Below are 14590 nucleotides of genomic sequence, written 5' to 3'. Positions count from 1 at the left end.
ATTGGTTCTATTCCTGAATCGATGAGCCGATGTGTCTCTAGTGAAAGTAAAGTCATGGCCGATTACAGGAAATTGACACCTTCGGGTCCATGCCAACTCACTCCTGAGATGCAGGGTGCTTTGGAGGTTGCTGACAAACCTGCCAAGAGGGGGAAGAAACCGGAGTCTAAGAAAGCCGAAACCGAAGGTCCCTCATCTCCTAAAAAGCGTAAGGCTGATAAAGCTGCACCTTCAGCTCCCAAAAAGAAAAAGGTCAAGAAGATGGAAAAGCGCCCGAAGGCACCGACGCCTTCTACTTCCAATAAAGAGGAGCAATCAGCCGATGAAGAAGAGGAAGTTCAACACGAAGGTTCACCAAGGGGAAATACTCCTCCCCGATCTCCAACTCCTGAGGTACAGATTCATGTTCCTACTCCTCCTCCTTCTCCAAAACAAACCACAATACCAATCTCGGTTGCTCCCATTCCACCACCTGTCACTTCTCAACCTACTACTACTGCTCCACTACCACCTCCAATCTTTTCTCCAGCTACAACAACCACAACAACTGGACCTTCGGTGAGTGTCAACGTATCTGATACGGGGGCACATACCGTTGGCATTGACACCCCTGTTACCACTAAACCTCTCTCACCATCACCTTCAACAGACTCCGAGCCTACTCTGGGAGGTGAAAACTTTGATTTTGACTCCACTTATTATAGTCCTTATCGACTTCCAAGTGAAGATGATGATGATGCTCCGGTGACAAAGCTCCATTTAAAAGATCTTCATGATAAGCTTGACAAATTGCTTGGTTCCTCAGCAACTTATTCAGATGTTGTTTTAAAAGCTTTTCTTGACACTGCTCTTCAGCAATATACAACCTCAATCGACAAATCTACAAAGGCTGTGGATGCCTCCACATCTACCTGCAAGAAAGCAACAACCAAAGTAACAGATATTGTTCATGATTCAAAGATCTTTTTGGAATCATTCAAAGGTCGTGCAGACTCTAATGCTGCAAAGGTTAATGCTTCTGTTGATTCTCTCTCAAAGTCCCTTCAAGAAGAGACAGTAAAGTTTGATTCTGTTCGAACTGCGTTCCAAGCTTATCACACTTCTCTTCTCACTTCGGTCAACTCTCGCCTTGATAAGCTTCAGGTTGACCTGGCCATGGAAAACAAGATTATGGACGAACTTGCTCGAAAGACTACACAAGTTGAAGTCCAGTATGTTCATCTTGCTCAAGCCCAGAAGGAGATTGCATCACTCAAGACTGAGCGGGCAGTTCTTAGAAGTAGTGATGGGGACGTTCTCTCGATTCTCAGTAATCTTGTTAATGCTCATGATCTTGTTCTCACCCTTGCTATCCGGAATCACTTGACAGCTAAACTTCTTCCTACTATTCAGATTTTGAGTCGGATTCAGGGTGTTACAGAGCCTGTGTTCACTCCGCAATAAGGGGGAGAAGCTGATCAAAATCCTCCAATTCCACCCAAAGTCATTATCAAAACCGAACCGAAGGTTAATGTAGCTTCGGGTTCAGGTGGACAGGAAAAACTGAAGGGTGTTTTGGAAGATAGTGATGATGAAGAAGAAGAAATGATTGCTGAGGCTTTAAAGAGGAAGAAAAGGGATAAAGAGATTGATGAAAATTTGAGAATAGCCAGAGAGGAAGAAGAGAAAGAGCGAAAGCAGAAAGCAGCTCAAGATGCTCTGGTTTGCATGCAGGCTCTCTTTCCCACTTGGACCTGGGAAAGATTAATCAAAGAAGCAGTTGAGTCTCCCAGCACTCACTGGCTGGAACCTGTTGCCTCGTTTGAATGTGAAAACATGAGGGATTCTCAATTTGACATGCCCATCACCTGTAGGGCATTCGTGTTCCATTGTTTTGATTCAACGGTTGAAGTCCCTTCTCCTCACCCACAGGTTGATCGAGATCTAATCGATTATTATCTTGAATTTGCTCAACCCCAATACTTGACATGGAGTGCTCAGAAAATAACCTCTGTCAAGGTATTGAAACCGAATGTTGCTGGGAAATTTATCAACGTGAAGTTCAGGGTGACCCGAGGTTCTGATAACTCGGTTCATATGATTTCGTTAGCTGATCTTCCAAACCTGAACCCACACGATTGGATTCTGTTGTTCAATATTCTCCTTACTAATCAAGAGCAGTATGGGCCGATCCTCGATCATATTAAGAGAATATTGGCTTCCTACATCCATGAAGTTGCTAAGATGGATCAGGAGATTGCAAACGTTTTGAGAAAGAAGCCGATTATGAAGAATATCGGGAAGCCGAGTGATCTAAATAAGATGAAATTGGGCAAGATAGATCCAGTTCATCACACTGTTATGTTCACTAGAAGCGAAGGTGAAAATTTCCTTTTCGCTCTTGTTAAAAAACACCTGTTCTCCACTTCCTGCTTGGAGCACGTACTTGATATAACTCACAGGTGTAAACAGAATAGTGATTCGGATAAGAAGAACTTCTCTGACATGCTTCGGTGGTATATAACTTTTCGTCACACTCTTTTGGCCATTATACCGAAGGTGTTCAAGACAGTGAAGAAGTCTGCTCTTTCTCAACCGAACTAATCTCTCGCCACTATTGACGCAAAGGGGAAGATTGTTGGGTCTAGAGTGTTGCGTCATATGGGCTTAATGTTGATATTTTGATTACCCGGTTTGGGCCTGTCCAACCGTGGTTTAAGCATTAGGGTTAGCTTATATATTTTGCATGCATGTATAGCTTTAGATGGAGACGTTCTCATTAATAGATTTTGAATTGTAACCCTAAACACACCTCTACAGTCGAAGTTCTTCATCGGGCTCTTCTGAGGTGTGAGATATTAATCATTCGACATCTTTTGATCCATCCTTGTGTTCTTTGATTGCTTCATTCTTGTTTATCTGTTTTGAATCTATCAATCTAATAGCCCAATAATCTCATCAACGATGATAAGTTTCTGAGAAGAGTTATGAGTCAGGCATTTCTGTAAATGAATGCCTTGTTTTGTATAAGTATTAAGTCTAGTTGGTACTAAAATTTGCAAGCACTCACAATGTTATTCATCATATAAACAAATAATTGCATAACAAATGGAAACATATAATGAAATAAAACGCATACGCCCTACTCACGGCGGTTAGTCTCCGCTGGACCCTGATATGAAGTCGAGGCGCCCTGTAGTTGTGATATTCGTCGCTCAATTGCAATCACTCTCTCCTCGAGAGTCGAGTGCCTCACCTGGTATTCTCTCACCTCTGCTCGAGCGGTGGTAAGGTCCTCATAGAGATCATCAATAAGATGGCATTTCCAAGGGTAGTTTCTCTCTAGTAGTCGAGTACGGGCGTCGGTAGCCTCGGCAGCGGCCCCTAGCTCTATGATCTGGGTTGCCGATACTTTAGTCTGGTCCCCGAGGTGTGACATCCGCTGAACCATGACAGGAAGGGCCCTATCAGCCAGGCCTCCGTGGTGGAGGTTATAGAAACCTCGCTCCAATCCATAAGGAGAACGGTGACGCTGTTGTCGGCTCTACCTCTTCAAGTCTTCTGCCCAGCGGGGTGTGGGCCCCTGGTAGCCGAGCCGGTGTGCGCGAACCCTGGCGATGTAAGGAGGGTTAATGACCTCCGACTCTGCATCTGACTCCTCCTCTGGCTCCACTTTGTCATCATCATCCTCTAAGTCCTCCTCGCCTTCTTCTTCCTCTGTTTCTTCCTCGGGCTCTTCCTCTTCCTCTACTAGCTCCTCAGGATCCTCTTTGGGATCTTCCTCAATCCATCCACCATTTCCCTGGTTAGGGAAATAGGGGTCTCCGGGCATGTGAAATCCTGCCATGTCGTCTGTGCGAGAATAGAGGTATAAGAAATACATGAAAGGTTAATAGTATTCAAAAATACTCCTATAGTATTTTAATTCTTTATGTTTGATTCTAGAGTTTCTTGGTGTATAGGGTAAGTGTTAGATTCGTTGCCCACCACGAACATTTGTAAACACATGTTGGTCATATCTCATATAAATATAGTCGACCAGGCTATATTTATCCCAAATATGATTACATAACTGTCTAGGCTTAACCGTAGTGTTTAACTCCTCTAAATGCTTTTATGTGACTCTTATCATGACATTGTTCCTAGTATGCATGCATGTATACTTTTTTATGAAAATACTAATATATTTTTAAAGTATACTTCTTAGTCAGAGTGTTTTAGTCCTACTGTATCTATAGTTGTATATCTTATGCGGTTTGATATACTTAGTTCACTATAAACAATGCTCTGATACCAATATGTCACACCCCCGAACCAGAACGGCAGAAACGTCCAGGGGCGGAGGACGTCATTGTACAGTATCATAACAGTTGAATATAAATGAAACAAAGCATCACAACCATTGAACTAAATATTTAACAAGTTTACATTGTATTCACAAATTGTTTACATAATAACATATGCATGTGACAAAAACGAACAACGTGATGTGACGACGTCCCATCCACCAAAAATGCTTGGAATACCTGGCTACTGATTCCCTGAGAATACAAGTGATTTTGAAAAGCGTCAACATTTAAGTTGGTGAGTTCATAAGCATTTTGTATGAAAAAGGGTTTGTAATGCTTCGTGAAAATGATAGTGTATACTTCCAGAAAATCCAATATTTTCTTATAAATGAAACGTAAGTCTCAATCCAAAGACTAAAAATGTAGGTAATGATGTACTGAAAGGAAGTGTTATGTAATTTTATCTTTATATAAAGCTACTTGAATGTATGTTAACCCGTAAACCCAATGTATCGTCGATACCCTATGTGAGTTATTATAACCATACTAATACGATTAGTGGCCTGAACGACGTTCTTCATGCGTCGGAACTGTTACGACATTTGTCACCCCAGACCTGTCGGTCTAACTGCAGCTAACAGTTTAGGTGTGGGGTTGTCAATACAGTATAGATCTATACACAAGTGTCACGCTCTCCGTACAAGAGACTCTGGTTATAATTCAAGACTTTAGTAGGTACTCTGGTGGGTACAATGATGTAGTGTCTCACAAGTCTGTATCAACTGGTTTACGTCTATAGTGTTGAAAATTCATTATCTTGTAAGTAAAATAATTATACCTTTAATAATTATTTACTTCTTCTGAAATGATAGTGTAGTGTATGTAACCCTCAAACTATACCACTTATAGTTAATCAGGTCTGTTTGTCAAGAACATTTATATAAACATTTATATGAACACATAGTGAGTATTTTGTCTAATTTCAAAAGGTAGAGTTCACATCATAATTTTTGGGTTGTAACCCATAAGATAGTGAAATACTAAAATGTACTCCTTTTTGGTATAAAAGTTATATTTTCGTATAAAGCTTCAAACACCAAGGAGTTTTGTAAATCATAAATTTTTCTTACGATTTTATGACATATATTATGTTTTTTGGTAACTTTTGCATTTTAAAACTAATATATCACAAATATTTGGGAAAATCTAGCGATAACCACATCTTGTGCAAACCATATCTCATATTTTAACATAAAGATGAAACATGCAAATATTTGCATGATAAACAAATTTTGGACTTGTATTCCCCCCCCCCCCCTAAAAACACGAAAAAGCTTGAAAATGTGGGGGTATGAACTCGCCTTGAGTAGATTAAGCTTGAAGATTTTAATCCTTTAAAGCTTGGAATTACTTTTTAGAGAGAAGGGAAGTTAACTGGAAGTAGAATGGAAGAAATGGTGGGATTTGTGGGATGGGTTCAGCCTTAAAATAAAGGAGCAAAATGATATGAAGTTTACTTGGGTGACTGGTGGATAAAAACGTGGGATACTGTTGGTTATTGAACTACATGGGAACTGGTTAAACTATCAATTCATAAAGTCAACACCCTTATCTCTTTATTTAGTAAAAAAACACTTTGGGAGGGACATTAAATGGGTGATTTCGGCCAAGGATGACCGAAATCACCTTGTATATCACTAAGGTCCATGTGATTTCGGTCCTAGCTCCTACCTAGCTTGTGATTTCGGCCTTGGTGGGGATCTAGATTGGTTTTTTCGGCCTAGGGTGTTCTAGGTGGGTGATTTCGGTTTTGGTATTACTTTTTAAGGAGTGATTTCGGTCCTAGCCAAACTGAAATCAAAAATGTGGTGGGGTACTAGGCTAAATATTATAAGGCATGGTTTTTAATTCTTGATTTATGTTCCAACTATTTGCGTCATCTTGACTTTTAAGTGTTTATTACAAATTTGATTTTCAAAATATATATATATATATATATATATATATATATATATATATATATATATATATATATACATATATTCATATTTACTTATACAATTGATGCCCTATTTGGCTTTCAAAGTTTTTATTGCAACAAAATAAGTTGTGAGTTCACTAATACACGGTTACAATTTAGACCCTGCTTGTTCCAAAATATTTCGGTTGTCACAGATTCGCTCCTGCTTCCAGTCCTCGTACATATGCTCCCAACAGCAAAACTAGCCGACTTGCGGCTCAAAGCATCAGTGTAACAACTAGCATTTTGCTAGGAATTTCCACTCTCATATAATCATTCAACTAGAATAATAACTGGTACTCTAGGCGAATATTATACTCTATGTTCATCCAAATACATCTCATATGCTCAACTAAGGGCTGAAAACCTTAGAAATCCCCGTTCAAGTTTATATGGACTAGGATTCTCTTATTGGGCCCAATGGACCAATAAATCCTCAATTTGACTATTTTGGACTTAGAATCCTTAATTGGGCTCTATACGGACCCACATCCATCAAACCATAGCATTTTGGGCCATATTGGGCCTAAAATATCTCACTTGGGTTCTTAGGCTTTATTGGGCCGTAAACCAATTCCTTTAACATTTTTGGGCCGTAAACCCTCATATGGGCTCAATAGGCCGAAAAACTTCCATAATTGGGCCTTATAAATTCAAGTATATTCAATACTAGCCCAAATATTCCTTCTCTCTTATTCCTTTCTCTCGTTCTCGGTTATGTGTGTATGTATATATATATATATATATATATATATATATATATATATATATATATATATATATATATATATATATATATATATATATATATATATACATTGTAAAAAAACAAAAAAAAGGGGATAATAAGGGGATGGAAGCCTTGACACCTCAATGTTGCATTGTGGTAATCCATGCACAAAACACCACCATACAACAATGTAAATCACATACTTCTATGCAAGACTCTCTCACTCCCTCTATTCTCTCCAAATTCTCGGCCATAAGGACCTCCCCACCCTCATCTCTCATTTCAAACACAACATTCTCTTATCTTTACCTCTTAAACTCAAGGAAATCCTCTCATCCTTCCTCATCAAAAATCGTGGGTGTGTGTGCGTGTTTCAAGAGTGTTCTTCAAGGTTTCAACCTCTTGGTAAGTGGTTATCATGTATAAACACCTACTTTCCATCTTAATGTTAAGAACTCTTTCTTACATAGCCTTATTTCAAGATCTAACTCCCTAGAACCATCTAAGTTCGAAAACTTCCTCAAGGAGTTGCTAGGGCCGAAATCTTCTCTCAAATCTTCATCAAAACCAAATCCAAACCTCAAGGTGAGTTCATACCCCCTATTTTCGATTTTTAATTTGTTTTGGAGGAGAATACAAGTTGTTTTATGTAGATCTATGTGTATATGCATGAATATGTGTGTTTTTCATAACTTATTTGTTGATTATGTGTTATTTACTTCACAAATCTAAAAATATGTTAAGAATATTAAGTTTATCACTTGGATCTACATGAAAACCTGGAGAAAAGTAGGTGTTATCACATATAATACATGTAAACTAGTAGATCTGGGATTTATACACTTAAAATAGTAAAAATGAGTGTTGTGTTCAAAGATCTATAAACTAAACTCAAAATTCAGCCCTTGACAGAAAATCTTTGGTCCAATCTCGAACTGTTTTCACCTCCTTAATGATAATATTTTTCAAAAATGTTTTACATGCAAACAGTTTAGGTTTATACCTTTAAAGTGACTACTCTCACGTTTTCATACGATCTTTCTATAATATTTGGCGAATATTACAAAACTGCCTATCAGATTTGAAATAATTTCGGACCAGCCTGTGAAGGTGAGAAATTTCACACTTGTTAGAAGCCATTAAATATTATGAGAAACATTGTGAGCATAGTAGAACAAATTTCCAAACTTCCAGAATTTACGGATCCAAATTTCGACTTATGATGATTTTTCTACAAATTTTTCAATAACTAGCTCAGAAAAGCCAAAAACCAGAAAAATGTGTGTTTTCACAAAAATAAGCCAAAAATGATATTTTTGACAAAAAAGGGTTTAAAATGTTATTTTTACCACAAACTAGTCATAAACACAAGTTTTGAATAAAATGGGGACTAAAGTGTTATTTTTACAAAATTGAGCCTTAATTGTAAATTTTTGGCTTATTGGGCCAAGAACGTCATTTTTACAAAAAGTGGACCTTTTATGCTATTTTAGTGAATACTTCAACCAAAACCAACAATAAACTAACAAACGGATTAATTTTGATCATTTTTAGGTTATTGGGCCTTAGTGGCCCATTCATATGTTTGATAGGTTGTGTATACTATTTGCGTGTTATTTCGGCCTATAAATACCTTATATGTGAAATGGACCTTAGTTGTCCTTTTACATATATTTTGGGCCCATGTTATATAAATCTCATTCCTATTAGGTCTTGAAATGACTCACATGTTTAGCGATGCCCTGGTGGCTCACTTACATGGTTCGTTGGGCCTGGAATGAGTTTTATATGTTTATCTTCACGTAAATTCGATTAAGGATCTAGTGAGTCTTGTCGGTTGGCACCTCTAAGTGTATAATCGTAGCCTGTAGTTATAATCAGAGTCTCTTGGAAGGAGAGCGGGGTTCTTTGTATAGATCTATACGGGGATGACACCCCACACCTGAGCTGTTCGCTACAGTTACACCACATCGGCCTAGGGTGACTATAACCTTATTCTATTTTTCAGTCGGCGTTCAATAACGCCAAGACAGGCGAAATTGTCATTATTTAGTAAGGTTATAACGGCTCACTTAGAGGAATTAATGTTATGAAGTTTGCGGAAGACTATTTTCTTTTATGTTGGATTTATAGGAAACGTACTCACACTGGTACCCCACCTCGGTGTTGGTACGGCAGCATTATCTATTTTCTTTTATGATTGGATTGTTCGGTAACTTACTCACACTGGTACCCCACCTCGGTGTTGGTACGGCAGCATTAACTATTCTTCTTTTACGGGCAACATCTGGTTGTCCGGGGACATTCTATATACATTTTCTTCAATCACTTTTGACATTCTATTAAACAATAACACACATGCATTAATACAAGATTAGACATAAACATACCAAACTATTTTAAGAAAATACAGGATTTTCTTGTGATTACAAAGTTATACGAATCATTTTCTCAAATATACTTATGAACTCACCAACATTATATATGTTGACGTTTTCAAAATAACTTGTATTCTTAGGGACTCGTCAAGCAGAAGAATCGACAAGAATAAGGGATTTTGTTTTGTGTACTGTTAAACATCATACATTGAATGTTTTGGTCATGTTATTTTAAAGATTGTACTTGATGTAAACAATGGCAGTTGTATTATATTATGCATGGTAATGATGATGTTATGTTTCATTTATATTCACTGTAATGATATTTCAAGATGAAGTCACGCACAACCCCCCGGACGTTTCCGCCGTCTGGTTCGGGGGTGTGACAGATCGGTATCAGAGCATTGTTTATAGTGAACTGGCATATCTAACCATACAAGATATGCAACTATAAATACAATGGGACTAAAATACTCTGAACATAATAATTAAAATACATACCTATGTGTGCATTTTAGAGTAATAACACAACAAGAACAGTAAAAGTCTTTGGAGGATTTGAACATCGCTATTGTAAGAGATGCAACCGAAAGAATCACACCACCAAATACTGTAGAACTTATCCACGACAGAATCGGCAGCCAAACAAAAACAACAACAATCGCAACAACCTTAACAACAACATCAATGCTGGGACTAATCACACCTGCTATGGGTGTGGAGGAACCGGTCACTTCAGGCGCAATTGCCCCAAGGCTAACAATCAAGGAGCAGAAGGATCAGGAAGAGTCATGATTGTGGGTCAAGGAGAGACAACTCAAGACCTGACGGTTGTTACCGGTACGTTACCACTTATCAACCCTTTCTCTTGCATCTCACTCGATAGTGGAGCTGAGCGAAGCTTCGTTAGTAACGAATTCGAGCACTTACTAAAACAACAACCCCAGAAGCTAAACGAAGCCTTAACGGTGGAGATGGCTAATAGGAAAAACCGAATCAACCAAGGACATTTATGTAGGGTATACCTAAACATTAAACAACCATTCATTTCAAATAGATTTAATGTAAATATTAGGAGTTTTGATGTAGTAATCGGCATGGTTGGGTTAAGCCCCCACCATGTTGATACTATGTGTCGCGAGAAGGTCGTTTACCTTCACCTCCCCAATCACGAAACTCTAGTAATCTATGGCGATAAACCTGGCACCAATCCTCGTCTTATCTCGTGCGTCAAGGCATAAAAGTGTCTGCACAAGAAGAATTATGCGTTCCTCGCTCACGTTGTGGACAAGGCCAAGGAAGAAGTAAGCATACAAGACATCCCAGTGGCATGCGAATTTCTGTATGTATTTCCTGAAGACCTTCCGGGAATGCCCCAGAGAGACAGGTCGAATTTCTAATCGACCTCATACCGGGAGCCACGTCAATTCACCCTACAGGTTAGCTTCCGCCAAAATTCGGGAGTTATCCAGTCAATTAAGAAAATTTTTGAGCAAAGGATTCATCGAACCAAGCTTCTCACCCTGGGAAGCTCCGGTCTTGTTCGTCAAAAAGACGGATCCTTCAGAATGTGCATCGATTTTAGGGAATTGAATAAGCCCACTATCAAAAACCGATACCCACCCCCCTCGGATTGACGACCTATTTGGCCAGCTCCAAGGAGCTAGTTACTTCTCTAAAATAGATCTAAGAACCGGTTATCATCAACTTCGAGTCCGAGAAGAGGACATTCCAAAAACTGCTTTTCGAACTCGATACGGCCATTTCAAATTCGTTGTGATACCCTTCGGTCTAGCGAATGCCCCCACGGTACTCATAGACCCTACGAACCGAGTTTTCCCAACCATTCCTAGTCAGCCATTTCATTATTTTCATCAATAACATACTCGTCTGACCACGAAGCAAGAACAAAACACTATCAACACCTACGACCGGACTTGAAAGCATCAAAGCCGGAGAATATCGCAGAGGAAGCGTTGCATGGATGGATAAAACTCTCGAAGTCAAAAAGACGAAGCTTATTTTTACAAGAGTTGGATTAGGCACTATCTGGGTGATAGTTGATAGATCAACCAAATCTCCTCATTTCCCGCCAATAAAGGAATCAAAAAAGATGGAAAGATTAACACGGATCTACAACAAGGAGATCGTGAGACTCCATGAAGAACCAGCATCTATTATCTCGGATCGGGATAACGGATTTACTTCAAGATTTTGACAGTCACTTCGGAACGCTATGGGAATACAGCTAGTCATGAGCATTGCTTACCACCCTCAAGCCAATATCCAAAGCGAACGGACAATTCAACCACTCGAAGTCATGCTCCAAGTCTGGGTGTTTGAATTCAACAAGACATGGGATACCCAGTTGCCCAAGATTGAATTCTCATACCATAACAGCTATCGCACGAGCATCAAGGTTGCTCCTTTCGAGGCTTTTATGATCATAAATGCAGATCACTCGCCAGTACTCTCACGGGACCAGAAAACCATTCGCGAAACGACAGTGAAGACAATCCAAATCAGAACTCGACTTCAAGCATCACGAGACAGACAGAAGAGTTATGCTAACAAATGGCAAAGACCCCTGAAATTCCAAGTCGGGGATCGGGTACTATTGAAAGTCTCTCCCTGGAAAGGAATGATTCGCTTTGGGAAACAGGGAAAACTGAACTTGCGATACATTGGACCGTTCGAGATTCTTGCCCGGATTGGTCCAATGACCTATAGGCTGCAGCTGCCTGTTGGGCTCAGCAACGTACACCCCGTGTTCCACGTTTCAAATTTGAAAAAGAGTTGATCTGATGAAACTCTCGTCATACCTTTAAAAGAGATCGAAGTAAACGAGAATCTCCTGTTCACCGAAGAACCAGTCAAAATCATGGATAAAGAAGTGAAGCGTGCGATGCAGAGCCGCATTCCAATTGTGAAGGTTCGATGGAACGCCAAGCGCAGACCGGAAATTCACATGGAAATGCAAAGACCAGATGAAGCAAAAGTACCCTCACCTATTCTCTCATTCATAAACCTATCTTTCGAAAGAATTTCGGGACGAAATTCCCTCTAACGGGGGGATGATGTCACAACTAGCATTTTGCTAGGAATTTCCACTCTCATATAATCATTCAACTAGTATAATAACTGGTACTCTAGGCGAATATCATACTCTATGCTCATCCAAATACATCTCATATGTTCAACTAAGGGCTGAAAACCTTAGAAATCCCCGTTCAAGTTTATATGGACTAGGATTCTCTTATTGGGCCCAATGGACCAATAAATCCTCAATTTGACTATTTTGGACTTAGAATCCTTAATTGGGCTCTATATGGACCCACATCCATCAAACCATAGCATTTTGGGCCATATTGGGCCTAAAATGTCTCACTTGGGATCTTGGGCTTTATTGGGCCGTAAACCAATTCCTTTAACATTTTTGGGCCGTAAACCCTCATATGGGCTCAATAGGCCGAAAAACTTCCATAATTGGGCCTTATAAATTCAAGTATATTCAATACTAGCCCAAATATTCCTTCTCTCTTATTCCTTTCTCTCATTCTTGGTTATGTGTGTGTGTGTGTATATATATATATATATATATATATATATATATATATATATATATATATATATATATATATATATATATATATTGTAAAAAAGGGGGATAATAAGGGGATAGAAGCCTTGACACCTCAATGTTGCATTGTGGTAATCCATGCACAAAACACCACCATACAACAATGTAAATCACATACTTCTATGCAAGACTCTCTCACTCCCTCTATTCTCTCCAAATTCTCGGTCATAAGGACCTCCCCACCCTCATCTCTCATTTCAAACACAACATTCTCTTATCTTTACCTCTTAAACTCAAGGAAATCCTCTCATCCTTCCTCATCAAAAATCGTGGGTGTGTGTGGGTGTTTCAAGAGTGTTCTTCAAGGTTTCAACCTCTTGGTAAGTGGTTATCATGTATAAACACCTACTTTCCATATTAATGTTAAGAACTCTTTCTTACATAGCCTTATTTCAAGATCTAACTCCCTAGAACCATCTAAGTTCGAAAACTTCCTCAAGGAGTTGCTAGGGCCGAAATCTTCTCGCAAATCTTCATCAAAACCAAATCCAAACCTCAAGGTGAGTTCATACCCCCTATTTTCGATTTTTAATTTGTTTTGGAGGAGAATACAAGTTGTTTTATGTAGATCTATGTGTATATGCATGAATATGTGTGTTTTTCATAACTTATTTGTTGATTATGTGCTATTTACTTCATAAATCTAAAAATATGTTAAGAATATTAAGTTTATCACTTGGATCTACATGAAAACCTGGAGAAAAGTAGGTGTTATCACATATAATACATGTAAACTAGTAGATCTGGGATTTATACACTTAAAATAGTAAAAATGAGTGTTGTGTTCAAAGATCTATAAATTAAACTTAAAATTCAGCCCTTGATAGAAAAGCTTTGGTCCAATCTCGAACTGTTTTCACCTCCTTAATGATAATATTTTTCAAAAATGTTTTACATGCAAAAATTTCAGGTTTATACCTTTAAAGTGACTACTCTCACGTTTTCATACGATCTTTCTATAATTTTTGGCGAATATTACAAAACTGCCTATCAGATTTGAAATAATTTTGGACCAGCCTGTGAATGTGAGAAATTTCACACTTGTTAGATGCCATTAAATATTATGAGAAAAATTGTGAACAAAGTAGACAAAATTTCCAAACTTCCAGAGTTTACGGATCCAAATTTCGACTTATGATGATTTTTCTACAAATTTTTCAATAACTAGCTCAGAAAAGCCAAAAACCAGAAAAATGTGTGTTTTCACAAAAATCAAGCCAAAAATGATATTTTTGACAAAAATGGGTTTAAAATGTTATTTTTACCACAAACTAGTCATAAACACAAGTTTTGAATAAAATGGGGACTAAAGTGTTATTTTTACAAAATTGGGCCTTAATTGTAAATTTTTGGCTTATTGGGCCAAGAACGTCATTTTTACAAAAAGTGGACCTTTTATGCTATTTTAGTGAATACTTGAACCAAAACCAACAATAAACTAACAAACGGATTAATTTTGATCATTTTTAGGTTATTGGGCCTTAATGGCCCATTCATATGTTTGATAGGTTGCGTATACTATTTGCGTGTTATTTCGGCCTATAAATACCTTAT

This window comes from Lactuca virosa, chromosome 8 (genome assembly GCF_052849685.1).
Source record: "Lactuca virosa cultivar CGN04683 chromosome 8, Lactuca_virosa_CGN04683_v6, whole genome shotgun sequence".
NCBI classification, from domain to species: domain Eukaryota; kingdom Viridiplantae; phylum Streptophyta; class Magnoliopsida; order Asterales; family Asteraceae; genus Lactuca; species Lactuca virosa.
Note: the sequence above shows the minus strand (reverse complement) of the source record.